This window comes from Periplaneta americana, chromosome 12 (assembly GCF_040183065.1).
Source record: "Periplaneta americana isolate PAMFEO1 chromosome 12, P.americana_PAMFEO1_priV1, whole genome shotgun sequence".
Taxonomy (NCBI): Eukaryota; Metazoa; Arthropoda; class Insecta; order Blattodea; family Blattidae; genus Periplaneta; species Periplaneta americana.
The window spans coordinates 75,175,364-75,194,541 of NC_091128.1; the positions used below are offsets into that span (position 1 = coordinate 75,175,364).

At 36.1% G+C, this 19,178-nt stretch overlaps 1 protein-coding gene across 2 annotated transcripts in view; it reads right to left on the minus strand.

Moving 5' to 3' along the window:
- The window catches only part of rk (G-protein coupled receptor rickets), a 579,587-nt gene that overhangs the window by 327,835 nt on the left and 232,574 nt on the right, over positions 1–19,178 (minus strand). Inside the window, exon 3 of one of the 2 annotated variants that reach the window (XM_069841553.1) lies at positions 14,655–14,726. The exons of the other annotated variant lie outside the window; for it this stretch is intronic. The gene's annotated coding sequence lies outside the window, so the exon portion shown is untranslated. The remainder of the gene's footprint in view (positions 1–14,654; positions 14,727–19,178) is intronic. 2 annotated transcript variants of the gene reach the window in all.

The following is a 19,178-nucleotide window of genomic DNA, read 5'->3' on the forward strand; positions in this document are numbered from 1 at the left end:
CGATCATAACTCTCTTTGCTCCTTCTTGTTATGGTCGTTGCTCAGAGGTGGCTAGTATATCGAGAAATCGAGTTTGATCAAAGACCTTGTACAGTATATAATACTATACAAGATGTTTGGGTTAGATATGCACTGATAGAAATAAAGTTACATAAATTTGAACATCTGACTTATTATTAATCCTTCAACTTTATTCACGTAAGGGACATTTTATAGGCTGCAATTAAGTTAGGTTATCTGTGGGAGCAGGAAACATAGATGGTGGAGTAGCTATGTTTTCAAAAAATCGCTAGCCGACCAATGTCAGCTATGCCTTATTTCGAACTTTACTCCGTGCTAAAGGAAAGTATTTTCCATAGCTCGACAAACGCAATAAGTATTTCTCGCTTTAATGTGTTACGAGCTTAAATCTGTACTGTAAATATTTTGTAATAAAATAGATATTGAAGTAATTTAAAGTACAAAATAGGCCCAAGCCTAAATCTAAGTACACGTTTTCTGTCCTCTCTTTTCGAACAATGTCCTCCTTTTTGAAGCTTTGTGTCCTCTTTCTTATCGATGTGAATCTGGTCACCCTACCCCCAATTGTATTTCCTGCAGCGACAATTGCATTTAACAAATACTATGTCGTGGCGTGTCGTTGAGAGTAAACTACTGTAGTCCCTTCATGTGACCCCACAGTCAGGGACTGAGTTTAGGCAATCGCGTCGGCCATGCAACAGACCCGTTGCGTCCAATCCATCTGCCTGGATACCGCTCATTCAAAAGACGTTTCACTGCACGACGGTAATGAGCAGATGCTTCATCTTGAAGTAGCCACGTGTTCAACCGTGTTGACAGTGGTACGTTTGTTGTGATAGTTCAGTCTGCAGAAAGCGCAAATACCACTTGACATTGTAGCTTTTCTCTCTGTTATACATAACAATAATTGTACTTAATAAAAAAACCAATGAAAATTTAATTGATTATAAACATAAATGTCCAATTGTCGGTAAGGAAGTTAGGAAAATAAAAAGAAACTCCTGGGACAATTATATAAATTAAATTTTATAAATTAATGGTAGTGGCAATGTTGCTTTATCGGTCTGAATTTTAGATCCTGATTAAAAATGAAGGAAGAAAGAAGAATAGAAACAGCAGATATGAAATTTCCGAGATCTGTTGCGGGTTACACCTTACTGGGTAGAAAAGAAGTGAAGATATAAGGGGACAACTAAACATTTTTAAATTAATGGACAAATTAAAACAATATGGAAACGACTGAAAATAACATATACAAAGTATGGCAGCAGACCGCATACCAAAACTGATGATGAACCATAACCCAATAGGTAGAAGATACTGTATGTTTGTAGACTGAATACAAGATGGGCTCAACAGTGTTAAAAATGAATCCGGAACGAGACTTATAAGATTTAATCCATGATGTTGCTGCTGATGATGATGACTGTGTACTGTAGAGTGTCGTCTGAGCGATTAATACATGAATAGCTTCGACGTAATGCCAACTCGCACGTCCCACAGTGATGCCATATATCGATAACAAAGCCGTCACTGCTATATGTTCATATAACAAAATCTGTTTATATTGCAATATACAGTATTTTACAGTACACAATTACGACTCGCCCCGTATATTTTATTTTTTATTTCATTATTATTAATTATTTATATTTCTTTGTTTATTTTTCTCTTTGCTTATTTATTTATTTATTTATTTATTTATTTATTTATTTATTTATTTATTTATTTATTAGATTGATGCACACATTTATAGCGAGTTTAATAAATATAAAATTGTTTACTTTACATAAATAAACTGGGCTACATGAACTAACCAACACTATAAAAGCTGTTCCATAAATCTCGCATTCCGAAAGAAATCACGAGAAGGATTTATCACCTACATTGCGATCAGTTTTGCTTTCCACCGGAGTGTTTTGCCTAAGGGCGAGCGCGCCACTCATTAGCCGGTTAACCAGTTAGCTGGGTCTCGACGATTAGCGAGAGGGTAAACAATAAAACAAACCAACCATACAACAAAATACACAAACAAATTTACGCGCTCGTTAGGCGGTTAGCCAGTTAGTCGGGTTTCGGTGATTAGCGGAAAGATAAAACAATGAAAAAACAACCATACAACAATACACAAGGAAATTTAAAGAGCTCATTACTTACCAAATTATCAAATGGAGCGTTGAAACTGCCCGCCATCATTCTCCACACATTTTTCGCATCTCTTTAGGAAATTATTCATCATTGGCTGTTGTTGATTTTGAGAAATCCGGACAATCACCTGACGAATATCATCTTTGAGTTCTTGTATGGTGTGCGGAATCGTCTTGTACATGGAATTTTCTAATTTATCTCAGAGATAATAATCGCAGGCTCTTAGATCGGGGCAAGAGGGGATCACAAATCCCTACTAATAACCATAGGTAGGAAGTTCCCACCAAACAGTAGATTTCAGCTGAGTACAGCGAAGAGTATAGATTTCACCCGTGCCTCGCCCTACTCTCGCTCCCTACAGACAATACGCAGTTCACTTAAAACGCACAGTATCATTCTGTGGAGCTGTGCACAGCAGTAAATAGTTTGCAGAATATTGATAATTTATATTGTGGCGGCAGTCCGAACATTCTAGTCGTGTCTGGCCGCGTCGGGTAGTTTCGCGCGCGTCTGGGGAGAAAGGAGGAGCGCGGAAAGGAAGGCGCGGGGAGAGGAGACGCGAGCTTCGGCGGGCGCTGGGGCGCGGCGCAGAAAGAGGGGAAATAACTGCGGTTTCGACGCGGAGCGGAGGAGACGGGAGTAAGGAAACGTCTGGAGACCGATTGTCGCAGAATCTACGCGACGCAGTACATTCGAGAACGTGTGATTTAATAAATAAAAGGAGGATAGTGTGTGAGGAAGCGAGTTCAGTTGACTTTGTCAGCTGTGAGAGAGCTAGCTGGTCTTCAAGCAAGGTGAACCTGAGTTCGATGTGCAGTGAACTTTAGTAGATCCGCAACTGTGGCAGCGTCCAGGCGAGTACGGTGTATCCGGAAGTCTTGGGTTCGAAGTGCAGTGAACTGTATCTGAAAGACTTTGGTTCGAAGTGCAGTGAACTGTATCTGAAAGTCTTCAGTTCGAAGTGCAGTGAACTGTTATCTGGAAGGGTTGGGGTTCGACGTACCATGAACTTGAGTGAGTGAGAAGAACTAACCAAGGCGAACGAGCTGTGAACTGAGAACTGACCGTTTTGTAAATAGTGCTTCGTGAACATTAGTTGAAATTAGGAGTATATTGTTGTTCCTCTCAATAATACACGTGAATTGTCATTGTCGTTCGGTGGAGTGCATTAATAACTACTGTGTTGCTGTGTTGAGTGGAATACCCATTGTTGACGGGTAAATAAAAGTTACAATATTAATAGTTTAGGTTTTAAACAAAGTGAGCTATTCTGTTATTGTATTATTTACGTAATGTTAATATTATGCATGATTCCAAAAAAGTAAACTCACTTGTTATTAAATAATTATGCAAACAGGAGTGTGTAAAATGTTTATTTTTTCCCGGATTATTCTTCGTTAAATGTTAACGTCTCGGTTCCGTTACAGTCCAAGTTCAACATCGGAATCACGATACGAACTTCCTAGCTGTCATTACAATATAAATGAAAAGTTTTCTAGAAAACAATTATGGGTTTAATATTGTGTGTCACATACGAGATACACTATTAAATTCACAAAGTATTTGTCACCTGATGGTAGTAAGACTATTGTATCATATTTCAGATTGGCTCGAGTAACGTCTTGTATTTGTGATATAAAAAGAAAGCAGTTGAAAAAGGAAGTGAAGGAAATGGGGAAGGATAAAAATGAGAATTAATAAGTTACAAAAAACAAGAAAAGACAGAAAAAGGATAACAAGAAAAATGAAACGTGGGATATAAAAAGAAAGGAGTTCAAAAATAAATTAAGAAAATAGGGAAGGAAGAAAATGAGAAATTAATAAGTGACAAAAAGTAAAGAAAGGCGGAAAAATGGTAACAAGAAAAATGAAACGTGGGATGTAAAAAGAAAGGAGTTGAAAGAATAAATGTATAAAATGGGAAAGGAAGAAAATGAGAAATTAATAAGTGACAAACAACAAGAAAAGGCAGAAAAAGGTAACAAGGAAAATGAAACGTGGGATATAAAAAGAAAGGAGTTGAAAAAAATCAATGAAGGAAATGGGGAAAGATAAAAATGAGAAATTAATAAGGGACAAAAAAAAGGAAAAGACAGAAAAGGGTAACAAGAAAAATGAAACGTGGGATATAAAAAGAAAGGCGTTCAAAAGATAAATGAAGGAAATGGGGAAGGAAAAAAATGAGAAATTAATAAATGACAAAAAGCAAGGAAAGGCAGAAAAAGGGTAATAAGAAAAATGAAACTGGTATACAAAAAGAAAGGAGTTGAATAAATAAATGCAGAAAATGTGGAAGGAAGAAAATGAGAAATTAATAAGGGACAAAAAGTAAGAAAAGGCGGAAAAATAGTAACATGAAAACTGAAACGTGGGATATAAAAAGAAAGGAGTTGAGAGAATAAATGTATAAAATGGGAAAGGAAGAAAATGAGAAATGAATGAGTGAAAAAAACTAGAAAAAAGCATGAAAAAGGTAACAAGAAAAATGAAACGTGGGATATAAATGAAAGGAGTTGAAAAAATAAATGAAGAAAATGGGAAAGGAAGAAAATGAGAAATTAATGAGTAACAAAAAGCAAGAAAAAACATGAAAAAGGATAACATGAAAAATGAAACATGTGTATAAAAAGAAAAGAGTTGAGAAATAAGTGAAGAAAATGGGAAAGGAAGAAAATGAGAAATTAATAACAGAAAGTAAGGAAAAGCGGAAAATTGGTAACAAGGAAAATGAAACGTGGGATATAAAAGAAAGGAGTTGAAGAAATAAATGAAAATGGGAAAGGAAGAAAATGAGAAATTAATGAGTGAAAAAGCAAGAAAAGGCATAAAAAAGGGTAACACGAAAAATGAAACATGGGTATAAAAAGAAAAGTGTTGAAAAAATATGTGAAGAAAATGGAGAAGGAAAAGAAAGAGTTAAGAAATGAGAAAAGAGAAGAAAGAAAGGTGTCTATGAGTTAAAAAAAATATATAGAAAAAGATAAGGAAAGATGATAACACATGAGATAACAAAAGGAAGGGAAAGAAAGAAGATAAGCAATTGGACGAAAAAATGTAGAATAAAAATGAAAATAATAGAAACAAATAAAGGGAGTTGTATGAAAATAAAGCACTATAGAAATAAAGGCGAAGAGAGAAAAACTTTGCGACAAAATAGAGAGAAGAAAAATGAAAACAGAGGAATTAAGGATATAAGGAAGGAATGAAATGACAACAGATAAAGATTAAAAATAAAAAAATAAAGAAAAAAATAACATCAGAATATTCTATTATAGTAATTGCGTTAATTTCAGATGTGTGGCTGAACGGCTCTCATCTTATCGATGTGTGAAAATACAGTGCGAGCGAGAAGTTTCTCCGCAGTGCTTCTATAGCCACGGTGCAGCCCAGAATCCACTAGGCAGAGAATTTAAGTAGCAGTACTGGCAGCTAAGCATATGATTGACTGGGGATGTGAGATTGTCAAACCGGAATTAATGGGGAAGTGTTAACTTTCTACAAGATTACGTACCAGCTGTCTACAGGATTACTATAACTAATTGAGCTGCGGAGGGACTTTTGGATCGCACTGTATAACAACCCGAGCCGTGTGTGAAGTCTATCGAGCCAAGCTGCAGCGCAGTAGCCATATTTCTGCAAGCGAGCGAACAATGTATCACCCGGGCGGCGCATATTTGTCACCGCTCCTGGATAACAACATTATCGCTATTTACGATATCGACAAACTTCCCTGGAATTACCAATATTTATAATTTATTTCATATCTGGACTAAGTAGCATTTGACAATGGGGCCTCAGCTACTGTGGTAATAACTCAGCAGGCACTTCTGTGCTCAGCGCTCGTTTTACAGCAGACTAGCAGGAGGGTGATAGCCAACTTGCATACTTTGGAAACTCATAACCAAGCGTCTCATGGCTTGCATATGATAGGAGAACAGCTGGTTTTAAATGGGAGAGGAAAAATAGTGGGTTATTCAAGAGGAGATTTAGGTTTCCCCCCCCCCATTACTGCTGAAATAATGGTAGCAGGCAAAATATGAAATTTCACATCCTAAACCATACCTACTAGTGGTATGGGAACAAGATTATCACGATTGACGAATATGTACAATGCGATTAACATCAAATTAATTTTCGTATTTTATAATGTTTTGGTAAATGGTATGGGAACAAGATTATCAGGATTCACAATTGTGTACAATGCGATTAAAACATCAAATTAATTTTCGTATTTTATAGTGTTTTGGTAAATGGTATGGGAACAAGATTATCACGATTCACGAATATGTACAATGCGATTAACATCAAATTAATTTTCGTATGTTATAATGTTTTGGTAAATGGTATGGGAACAAGATTATCAGGATTCACAATTGTGTACAATGCGATTAAAACATCAAATTAATTTTCGTATTTTATAGTGTTTTGGTAAATGGTATGGGAACAAGATTATCACGATTCACGAATATGTACAATGCGATTAACATCAAATTAATTTTCGTATTTTATAATGTTTTGGTAAATGGTATGGGAACAAGATTATCAGGATTCACAATTGTGTACAATGCGATTAAAACATCAAATTAATTTTCGTATTTTATAGTGTTTTGGTAAATGGTATGGGAACAAGATTATCACGATTCACGATTGTGTACAATGCGATTAAAACATCAAATTAATTTTCGTATTTTATAATGTTTTGGTAAATGGTATGGGAACAAGATTATCAGGATTCACAATTGTGTACAATGCGATTAAAACATCAAATTAATTTTCGTATTTTATAGTGTTTTGGTAAATGGTATGGGAACAAGATTATCACGATTCACGATTGTGTACAATGCGATTAACATCAAATTAATTTTCGTATTTTATAATGTTTTGGTAAATGGTATGGGAACAAGATTATCAGGATTCACAATTGTGTACAATGCGATTAAAACATCAAATTAATTTTCGTATTTTATAGTGTTTTGGTAAATGGTATGGGAACTAGATTATCACGATTTACGATTGTGTACAATGCGATTAAAACATCAAATTAATTTTCGTATTTTATAATGTTTTGGTAAATGGTATGGGAACAAGATTATCAGGATTCACGATTGTGTACAATGCGATTAACATCAAATCAATGTTCGTATTTTATAATGTTTTGGTAAATGGTATGGGAACAAGATTATCACGAGTCACGATTGTGTACAATGCGATTAACATCAAATTAATGTTCGTATTTTATAATGTTTTGGTAAATGGTATGGGAACAAGATTATCACGATTCACGATTGTGTACAATGCGATTAACATCAAATTAATGTTCGTATTTTATAATGTTTTGGTAAAATATCCATATTTGAAAGGTTCAGAACCATAGTGGGCCAAGCGGCATTTACTAAAACCGTGGAAAACAAGAATTAAAATGAAGTTATTACCATAATTCAATGGAAACATAATGACATGCCAATTTTCATTAAACTGTGGTATTCACTTAACTTTAACCCTTGCCTTCTCCGATTTTAATAAATGGCGCTTGGACCACTATGGCTCTGAATCCTTCATTTCCTAAAATTATCAAGTTTTTTATGTTGCACGATTTTACCCCGCCGTTAATATTTCTATAACTATCACTGAACAGAGCTTTCCAGACATTGTTCTCTCTCGTTCCCTGCCTTCAAGGACACAGCACATGGTCACATTGCAGCTGATAGCTGCTGTTCCGTTGCCTATGAGATCTGTTGACGTTTCTATTGATGTACGTACGTCTTAGTTGAAGATCGAAGATTGTGGCTTAATATGGCAGCACAAAAGTTTACACTACAACAAAGGACTTATCTTGTAGAGTGTTACTTGATAATGAAAAATTGTGGAACAGAGCGACGATATTTTGCAACGCAATTTCCTGGTGTTCCCGTTCCATATAGGACTATATGTGACCCGTTGAGAGAAAAGGGATCTAAGTAAATTTTACAGGAGAATAAAATAACGAGTTTGCGGTGTAAAAACTGCATTTCTATGTTTTGACATCTTTCGCTACCTGTACAATTTGTTTACATACTAAACTAGGATATAGTTTTATTATTGGTCACAAAATCACGCAAAATGAGTTTTACTGACAGAATGCAGACAACAGGAAAAAGGACCCGAAGTCGTTTATGGGATTATAACATTGCCGATTTTAGGTCCCTTTCATTTTGTACTGTAATCAGTTACTGGAATTGTTCTTGATTTAATGTCATAGAGAAGGAAATTAGTATAGAATGTTTAAGTGGCGAATTTCAAACTTTTTATACTGATTAATTTACATCATGTGACATTGAAACTGGAACAGAAAGTGACGTAAAGAATGAATAATCTGATGGCCACCTATAAGACAGTGCTTCAATTATTTTAAGTTCTTGTTTTCTATATGTATTTCATATCAATTTCATGCTGTAACAATGTTTAATGTGTGTGTGTGTGTGTTTTTGTATTTCATATTGATTTGTTTATGTTCACTTTACGTTCAACTCATTTTGCAGAAAAATTTACTTTTATATTATCAATCAAACATAGCTTGCAACATACTAACACGTAAATAAGCAATTTTGATGTTATTTTTATCTTCTTATTTAATGTATATCTCATAATAACTACACAGTGCTTTTTAAATACCTAGATCTTTCTTATAGTTGCTAAGAAAACAAGTGAAAACTTTAATTGCATTTTCTCGAAAAGTACATAATGTAATATCGATATTCAATAAGTAATGTATTAAAAACTATAGCACCTGGAACCATGAATTTTTTTATAGTGCTCAGAATTTCATCCTCTTTTTGAAACCACGAGAAACAATGAAATGAAAAATCCTACTTTAGGTCCCATTTCCTGCAACTGGTCACATATTAAACCTCGTAAAAAAGTTTAGAGAAACGGGATCAGGTCTGAATAAATGTGGAAACAGAAACTCAAGTATACTTAGGAAAAACTCGATTAGATAGGAGAAAGGTTAGGAAATTCTCCTCGAAAATCTCTCCGCCGTCTCTCACAAGAAACGGGTGTTTCGAAAACCATAGAATGTAGATCAACTAAAATTCTTAAATTTAAGCCCTACGGACAATAGTACATGAATTACAACCTAGAGATAATGTGGGTCGTATGAATTTTTCTGAGTTTTACAAAGTGTTGCCGATGTCGTTGTGGATCCTGCAGTAATTATTTTCACAGATGAAGCATTGTTTCACTTACTGGCCATGTTATAACGCAAAACGATAGATACTGGGGTACAGAAAATCCTCATCTCATTCATGAAACTCCTTTACATGATGAGAAGGTTGGCGTATGTTGCTCTATAACTGCACACAGGATTATAGGCCCTATATTTTTTGACGATACAATCCATGGTGACACATACAGAAGACAAATAGTCAACCATTTTTTGAACAGTTAAGAGATATCGAGTGTCAGAGTGCTTATTTCCAGCACGATTCAGGAACTGACCATACGGCAGCCGAAACATTGAATTTGATAAGCGAAATATTCGAGAACAGGGTTATTAGTAGAGAATTAAGGCCCTCTAGGTCCCTCGATTTGTTAGCCTGAGACACTAATTTATTTATTTATTTAATCTGGTAGAGATAAGGCCATCAGGCCTTCTCTTCCCCTCTACCAGGGGATTACAACTACAATATTAAGGATACAATTACAATTATAATTACAATTAATATTAAATTTACAAATACAATAAAAATCAAAGTACTAAAAGATTAACTGATTATTAAAAGCTAGACAGTTTATTGTAAACGTTAAGGAGAGAGAAGCATTTCTTTTATTAAGTAAAAATTAAACCTACTCTACGCAGAAAGAAAATGCTTAATAAGCTTGCTTTTGAATGCTACTAAATTTCGACAGTCTCTGATATAACTGGGTAGGGTATTACACAAGCGCGAGAGCGAGATTGTGTATGATGATGAATACGATGATGTCTTATGTGTTGGTATGGCTAGTATGCGGCTTTTTTGCTTGCGTGTGAAGAGATTATGATATGATAGGTAACTGAAACGGGAGGCAAGGTAGACAGGTGTAGAAGTGTGAAGGACTTGGGAAAGGAGAACAAGAGAATGAAAATTTCTACGTTCGTTAAGCCGTAGGGAAAATGGGGAAATCTAAAAAATAAAGTATACAAAGACAATCCGAACACAATCCGGGAGTTTAAATACAGTATTGTATGTGAAATCGGGAGAATGATAGAAGACGAACTTGCACGTGTAAATGCCAATTTCCTTCGGAGATGTCAGGAATGTGTTGCAGCTGAGGGACATCATTTTCAACACCTTCTGTAGTCAAGGTTAGTAAACAATATGAATACTGTAATTTTAATAGTCGATTATAGCGACTGTAGCAAACCCCGTTCACCGGGAATGACAAGCGCTGACGCCGGGCCCGCTTGTCGCCGAGTGCCGTAGAGAATGTCATAGATCGATTCTATATTATGTAGGCTACTAGTATAATAAAGAATAGCCGTGATATTGGAAGGCAAATGACGTACGAATAGGGCATTTTGACTTTCTAAACATTATGAAAACATCTACACTTGCCAGGTCTTTACATTGACTTTTCACGTAAGTATAATTTAATAGATCTACGACTTCTGCTTGCAGATATGGCCTCACCTTAATTATAACCACACTAAACGGATATGCATAAAAAGTGAAAACCAATATCCATGTTTATAAAATCATTAAATCATTTGTTGTTAAAATCTACTGCGAGTCCTTTCAAGAGTTCGCAAGAATGACTGCACAGAAGGAAAATGATATGAACTTTTTTCTGATATATCAGACCTAAGAAAGAGTGTTAAAGTTTCAGATATTCCGGTGAAGACTTCGATTTCATACGAAAGAGGTAATACTATGTATTAACATTTTCGTTATTCCCATGGAAACGCCGACATAAGATGTTAAGTAACTGACATTTCTGCAAAAATTCCAAATCTGTTGTCCAATTTAATTCATTAAGTCAGGAATAATTCTACCCTAAAACGTAATATTTGTATACATATCATACAAATTTTACAAATAAATCCGGTAATGAATTCTGTCACTTGTGACAATCATAATCTTCTTTTATGAAATCAGTTATCAATAGACAGTGGATACGGGATGACTTATCGTTGAATGTAGGTACACATTTACTATATGTTACATTTTTTTTCATTCAGACCATTGGCTGAACAGGTTTTAAACGTAAACAGACGACGTCAACATGCTACTGTATCTCCGTACAGTGAGAAGGAAAAGAGGAATAACGTACTGTATTATTGTAGTACATATCTTGCAAGGTTCAGTCCTCGTCATCATTGATGCAATTACCAGCGTTGCAGTAAACGACGATATATTCTCGTAAGTTATCGAAGCTGAATCGTCTTCGCCTATCGCTTAAACAGTTCTTGTGTCGAGAAAATTTCTGAAGAAAACCTCTAAAATGGGGATCACTCAATTTCTTTAGAAGAATATTTGCACTGAGCATCATGTTGCATGTGTCGTTAGACCCGCACAACTAAATGATGATGATGATGATGATGATGATGGTGATGTATGTGGTTCCTCAGATTTCATTTCGACGCATTTCCTGTGCGATGTACTGTTGCAATGTTTCTCTATAGCCTGAGTTGTTCTGGTTTTTATTTCAATTTTACATTCATTACACACAATATTGTCTTCGTTAATACGAGTACATGAAATGTCACTCTCATACTTCTTAATTGCATTTCGTATCTCTGAGCGAATTTAACGTTTTGCCATTATGAATGGATCAGCACAACATATTCAACGCATACTAAATACTTGAGCAAGATAACACAACTGCACACATTGCGTTGCAATGTTATTATGAACTTATCGGGGTTCCTTCGTTTTGCACGCTGCTGTACTCGCCAGGTACACAAAAGATGGACGGCGCGGCACGTGCCATATACTCCGATACGAAAAAAACTTCACTTTTCCTTAAGTCATCCCGCATCCACTGTCTAGTTATCAGAATGCGCATGTCAAAAAACAAGTCTATCTACAACTGATCCTGTCGTGTTTACTTGAACACTGAGTAACTTTGAATGAACAAGTGATGGCTAGGGGGAGGGAGGGAGATCATGCCTTACCTCTCCACTCTAATCGCGAGTTAAGAAATGCCAACGACTGCTTTTTCCTAGCGAGAAATTCCTAACTAATGGCATTAGCTCTTTACTGCATATAATAAAATCTACAACACGCCCCTCATTGGAATTAACAAACATTAATTCCCGTTCTTGGTCTGTTCCATATTTTTTATTAAAAGTCTCAAATTTAAATGCATAGGCCTACACAAACACATAGCGGAATAACTTAGTGTAGCGGCAACCAGCGTAACGAGTTTGTCAGTGAAGTGGTCGACAGGGCAAGGCGTACTGCAATTTCGAACCTTACTTTCTGACTTCACTTCATATGAATGGTGTAATGTTCTTAACAGAATGAATGATCTATCCCTGGAGATCCCAGAGGGAACGAGGCGTTTGGGGTACGTAAACTCTGTCTTTCACATACCCTCACAAGAAGAAATACGATGTTAGGTCCGGGGACCATAGCGGCCACCGGAGAAGATGGTTGTCCGAATCTGTCCAATCCAGCGCTGTGGAAGAACACGACAGCGGTAGAGTCTCACATCGTGATGGAAATGAGGGAGAGCTCCGTCCAGTTGGAAAATGTAGTCGTCATAATCACTATTTAATTGTGAAATAACCATTGTTCTAGCATACAGGGTAATTATAAAAGAATGGTGCAAAACTAAAGCTCAATTATTCTTTACTGAAACGACCTACAGAAACAAAAGTGGCATAAAATGATAGACGGACTTCTTAAGTTTGCAGGGACATTACAAGTGTTGGATATGAGCACCACGGGTGACACGGCAGATGTCTAACCGGTACACTATTTCTTCCCAGACGCGAGCCAACGTATCCTCGATTATCAGATCCACTGAAGCAGAAATGCGTCTCTTCAAATAATTCAGGTCCTGTTGGTAATAGGGGACATATACAACATCCTTCACGAACCCCCACAAAAAGAAGTCGCAGGCTGTTAGATCAGGTGACCTCGGAGGCCAAGTCAGTATTGTCAAATCCTGATTCCCGGTGCGGCCGATCCAACATGCGAACATCATGGTGGTAATGAGGAGCACCGTTTTGTTGAAAAATTGCATTAGGAAGAGGAAGGTCTTCTTCCTGTTGAGGTATTAACCATTCTGTTAACATGTCCAGATAGGTGTGGCCAGTGACAGTACGCTCGGTAAAAAAGAAGGGTCCATACAATTTGTATCTGCTAATCGCGCAAAACACGTTTACTTTTGGCGAGTCTTTCTCATACTCCACAATGGTATGAGGGTGTTCTGTTTCTGCATTGTTACAATATCCCCTGTTCGTGCAAATTCCATCACACAATACGCACGTTCCACCTTCGAGGTAGTCATTTTCTATCGACTAAATGTAAACAAAACTTAGTGCCTCTAGCGGTTTTTGTGTAAACTACAACTACAAACCTAGACAAGGAAACTTAAGAAGTTCGTCTATCGTTTCATGCCACTTTTGTTTCTGTATGTCATTTCAGTAAAGAATAAATGAGCTTTAGTTTTGCACGATTCTTTTTTAATTATTCTGTATTCTCCCAGATGATGATTTCTTCTTGTGGGAATAAGTAAAAGACAGACTTTACGTACCCCAAATGCATCCTTCTCTCAGGGATCTCCAGGGACAGATCACTCGTGTTGTGGAGATCATTATACCAGACATGTTCGATCGGGTATGGCAGGAATCTGACTACCGCTTAGATGTATGCCCGGTGACCATGCGAACACTGAGGGACATTGAGTGATGTACACCAAATTTGAACAGTTATTCTTCCGATTGAAGATTGTCATTCATTTACAAATTTGAAAAATACACAAAATATAATAGTTTGAAACATCACCATTGTTTTGTGAACATATATTATTTTTGTAGTCGAATAATTACAACAGTAAAATACAATAATTAGGTAAATTGTTTCCATAGCAACTCCGAAAGTAGTTTATTCACACAGGTTAGTTCCGAGTCTTTCAATTCTGCTGCTATTGCGCCTTAAATTTCACGCATTATTTTGGATTTCGCGCTCCAACATTTCTCTTGTAGAGTTGTTATGGAAATTATATATTTGTATGTACATTTTGTTAGACACTGTCCCTTGATTATGAAAGCTGCAAATTTTTTATATACATTGTGAATTATAATGAATGCAGCAGATTAACTCCGGTGTGTGCAAACTATTTACCACACGCATGCTATGTTATCACACGAAAAACTCAAGCATGCCAACACTGTACAACACAGAATAAACCCGTTAGTGAAGGAGATTAATTAATTTATTTTTAATTATTCTGTATATTACTGACGATACCCTGCCATGTTAATGAGTTAGGGGGACGAACCAGGGCCACCTACTTACAGATACGTGAGGTGTGCTAAAGACTTCAGCGCCGTCCCTGGAACCTTTGTGAGGCCGCAGTTCTGAAGCGACCTGTGGGGGAAATCGACAGTGAGTCTTTCAATGAGAACAATTCCAGGGGACTCACTCATCAGGCACATACACATGCAGTCACAGATTGCATACGAATTGTTTTATTTTACTCGTACTAGGTTGGCTATCCTGACTGATGCCTCTTTCACACACACACGTTTGAGTATTAAGTTAATAAATAATTAATCTTCTTCGAAATTCTTTTTTAATCTCGAATTTTCAATTGTAATAAAATTATAACTAATACAATGGGACGTTACACAATCACTTCAGGGGTTTTGTATATTTTAGTACTAGGCTTGGGAGACATTCTCACTGTATATCTAAAAAAAAATATAAGGTAAATTCAAGAAACTAAATTGTTGTTTTATTATTGTTATTATTGCGACGTACCGAAGTACATATAATATTTCCGTGCACGAATTCTGTTTTATCAAATGATGAAGGATCGCTGAAGCGGAGAAAAATTCTCTCCGGTACTGGGATTTGAACCCGTGTTTTCAGCTCTACGTTCTGACTCTGTATCCACTAAGCCACACCGGATTCAAATTCCGATGCCGAATTGAATCCTCTCAGTTTAAGCTCCACCTCTTAGTTTTCCTTTAGTGACAACCCTCATGCACTGCGTCACAGATGTGTGACAGTGGCACAATGTCCAACACACTAATGTGCAGAGGTGCACTCATTACGAGTGACTAAGTGGTCGGGATCCGTCGGAATGAGCGCCGTCTTAAATCACAAGTAATTATATACTCATATCATATTATGATAACGCAGAACTCGAGCACGGAAATATCGATGTACTTCGGTACATCGCAATAATATGACATGCGTATATAATCACTTAGGGCCATATTCATAAACATTCTTAGCGCGGGCTTCCGGTGGATGATCAGCAAACTAACGTTTTTCGTATTCATAAACAGTGTTAGCGATATAAGATATGATATGATATGATATATGATATGATATGATATGAATCCTGTACAAGTAATCAGTCGATACCCGGGGCTAGTTTAGCACGCTCGTAGCGCGGGCTAGCGAAATGTCTATACATAGCACCGTTAGTGATTTAAGACGGCGCTCATTCCGTCGGATCCCGGCCACTTAGTCACTCGTAATGAGTGCACCTCTGCACATTAGTGTGTTGGACATTGTGCCACTGTCACACATCTGTGACACAGTGCATGAGGGTTGGCCATTAAAGGAAAACTAAGAGATGGAGCTTAAACTGAGAGGATTCAATCCGGCATCGGAACTGGAATCCGATGTGGCTTAGTGGATAGAGCGTCAGAACGTAGTGCTGAAAACCCGGATTCGAATCCCGGTACCGGAGATAATTTTTCTCCGCTTCACCGATCCTTCATCATAAATTGTTGTTGTTTAGTCAACCGTTCGAAGACAGGTTTGAACATCATAAGTGATACCAATAAGGAATCACTCATGAGGCAATAGTCCAGGAGATAATGGGGTAGAGTGGTCAATTTCTTTTCCCCTCCATTGCATACATCACTGATTAGCTACATATTACACTAATCAGACTTTAGATGTATACAAATAGTTGTTCTTCCTCGGACATAAATCCTCAAGTGAAATGTGCTGCCTGATAATATACCATATGTACATATCAGCCAGAACTAAAATCAGAGATAAAACTAAATTTAAAAAGAACGAAAGTTACACAGGTTTCAATATTCAACTAAAAATGTAACTGTATCAAAGGGAGTGTTGTGGTCTAGATACATTTGATCACTTTAAGTGAGGTGCAGATATAGATAACAGGAAGTGTAGTACTCTGACGTTCAAATATAACTCACCTACAATTTTCTGATTGTGTAAGCGAACTTTCTAACCACAGGATAAGTGAGAACCAAAGGCATAATAAATTGACAAACTTTGAAATAATTTGCCTATTTCTCAATAGGTTACACTGTTATTGAAACGGTAAAGAAGTGTTTTGGAAAATAATGATGTAGATTAACCATAAATTATACTCATACTTGACAGTAGTAGCGGCTTCCCGCTGATGAAATTTTGAGTTACGTAGTGCGGGTATATTTATCAACTATTGGTGACACAGTGTTATTTTCACCATCTACTTATAGAAGTGATAATTAAAGAAGCCATACTTACACATTTTAACAGCGTCGTTAGATAACCCACTTAGGAATTGTACCCTATATCAGGGATACACCGATATAGAAATGTCTACGTCATCCAATTTCGGGAATGAAATTAAACTACAGTTGTGTTAGTTTTAATGTTTTATTTTGGCTTCAGTTTACAAACTTCTCCTACAAGTCTAGACGATTAATATTACCCTGCAATAAAGAAATAAATGATTTATTTTAGTAGTTCGTCAGAAATACAGATATGCTTGTGTTAATTTAGTTAAATTTCGATAACTCCGCAATTATTATTCTTTTATTATATTTATACCATTCGCTCTATTTTCTTTGTAAGCAAGCAAACGAACATCGAAAATATGTTACTGAAAGTGGACTAATACACTTCACTTCCGAGAGTACTAAAATAACTGATAAATAAAATGCAATAACCTGTGCAATATTTTCTTCGTTGCTTGCTATCGGTCTGTGAGATCTCCATTTTACTGGTGAGTGCTTTAATTCATCATCACTTGACATTGGGCTGGCATCTCTTAAAAGTAAAAGATGAAAACTATTAATCACTTTGCCTTATTCGATATTGACACTACGTTACACCAGTATGGTGTTTATCAATGCATAAATTATAGAATTCTAGCAGAGAGACGAGTGTACGCCGCAGAAAACCTGCTATAAACACAGTCTTTATTCAGGATAAACTGTAGTTGGAATCGATGCGTCTCTAGAATGGACATACTACTAACTAGCCGCTTTACTAACCATGACACTTCAGAGTTTATACCATTGTGTGTGCATGCGTGCTTAAGACTTACATTGCGAGAAATATGTCAGTTTGGGTTTCACGTCATGAGATTAGATTTGTACATTATATCAAACTTGTCTTTAGTTATGGGGCCCAACAATTTTCATGGCATAACTAAAAGTGAGTTTACATACAGTGAGCGAATAATTTCACATGAATTCTCTTTCTTTGTCTTCTTAATTCATTGAAGTGTTTAAATTATGCGAAAAGCTTAATTCGGTGAACTTTCGCATAAGAAAAAATACTGTGGGATGAAAAAGCTAGTATTGTTATTATTATGTGATTTTATAAGATTAATTAGAAGAAATACAGAAACCATAGATGATGGTGGCTTATGGAAAACAGAGGACAATATGCGGAAACGATTTATTATCAGACTTAAAATCAGATTTTGTCACTGGGCAATTTTAGAATGTTTGTAGGTTATCAGTTCCTGATTTTGAACGACTACTAATTCAATTTGGACAAAGATTTCAAAACAAAATACAAATTTTCGTGAAGAAATGCCTGTGCCATCACATCTAAAAATCCTGTATGATTCCTCTCCAATAATCTGCTTTGCATGTTTTAACGTAACATATTTTGGATTCCATACACATTCATATCGTCTAATAAACTCAATTAATTGCAACAGTTTATACCGAGACATCATTTTATTTTTACGAACATTTCTTATGTTACCTTTGGATTAACGGTCTAGAACCGGAAACACTATTTCTTACCCCCTTCCACGACCTTAGGTTGATGACACTACTGTAAAACACAAACAAATCACTTTACTAAGTACAGGAGGGAAGAAAAGTAGTGCATCCATTTACGTAAACTAGGAACTATTACGATTTTGAGTTTAATTATTTTCGTTGTGTTTTTATTTGATCAAAATAAGTACAGTATTAACAATAAGTGTTTTTACTAACTGAGGAGGACGTATTCATTATGCAGAGTATGGTACAGCACATAAGCATACAATATGGAGAGTGCATTTAAATTGAAAAAATAATCAAAATATGGATATTTTAACAAACTGTTTAAAATGGTGCCTGTTGATTTCGATACAGGCTTCAGTTCTTTTGTGCATATTAACGAAAACGTTTTTAAGCACATCTAAAATTGAATGATTGTGTCTTTAATGTAAATCTTAAATTCTTCTATTGTTGTAGGCTGTTTAGCAAACAATTGTTTTACATTAACCCCAAAAGAAATTATGCAAACCACTCAAATCATGCGACATAGGGAGCCATAATTCTGCGCCCACTGAGATAATTCTGTACCTACTTTATAACACAGTATCTTACGTATTGTAAATTCAATCTTCACTTCTGCCCGTTCTGCATAGATAAATTTACTCTGACGTGCTATCTACTATCCGTAGAAAGTGGGAAATCATGTGACAGTTACTTACTTAACGAGGCCCTTTTCTTTAAATTCCTTTAAATAGTTGTATAAATATTACGTTGACGTCCAATTGCTAACAGCAAATGTTTTCATAAAAGAGCTAAGACTGCCCAGCTACTACTGTTCTCC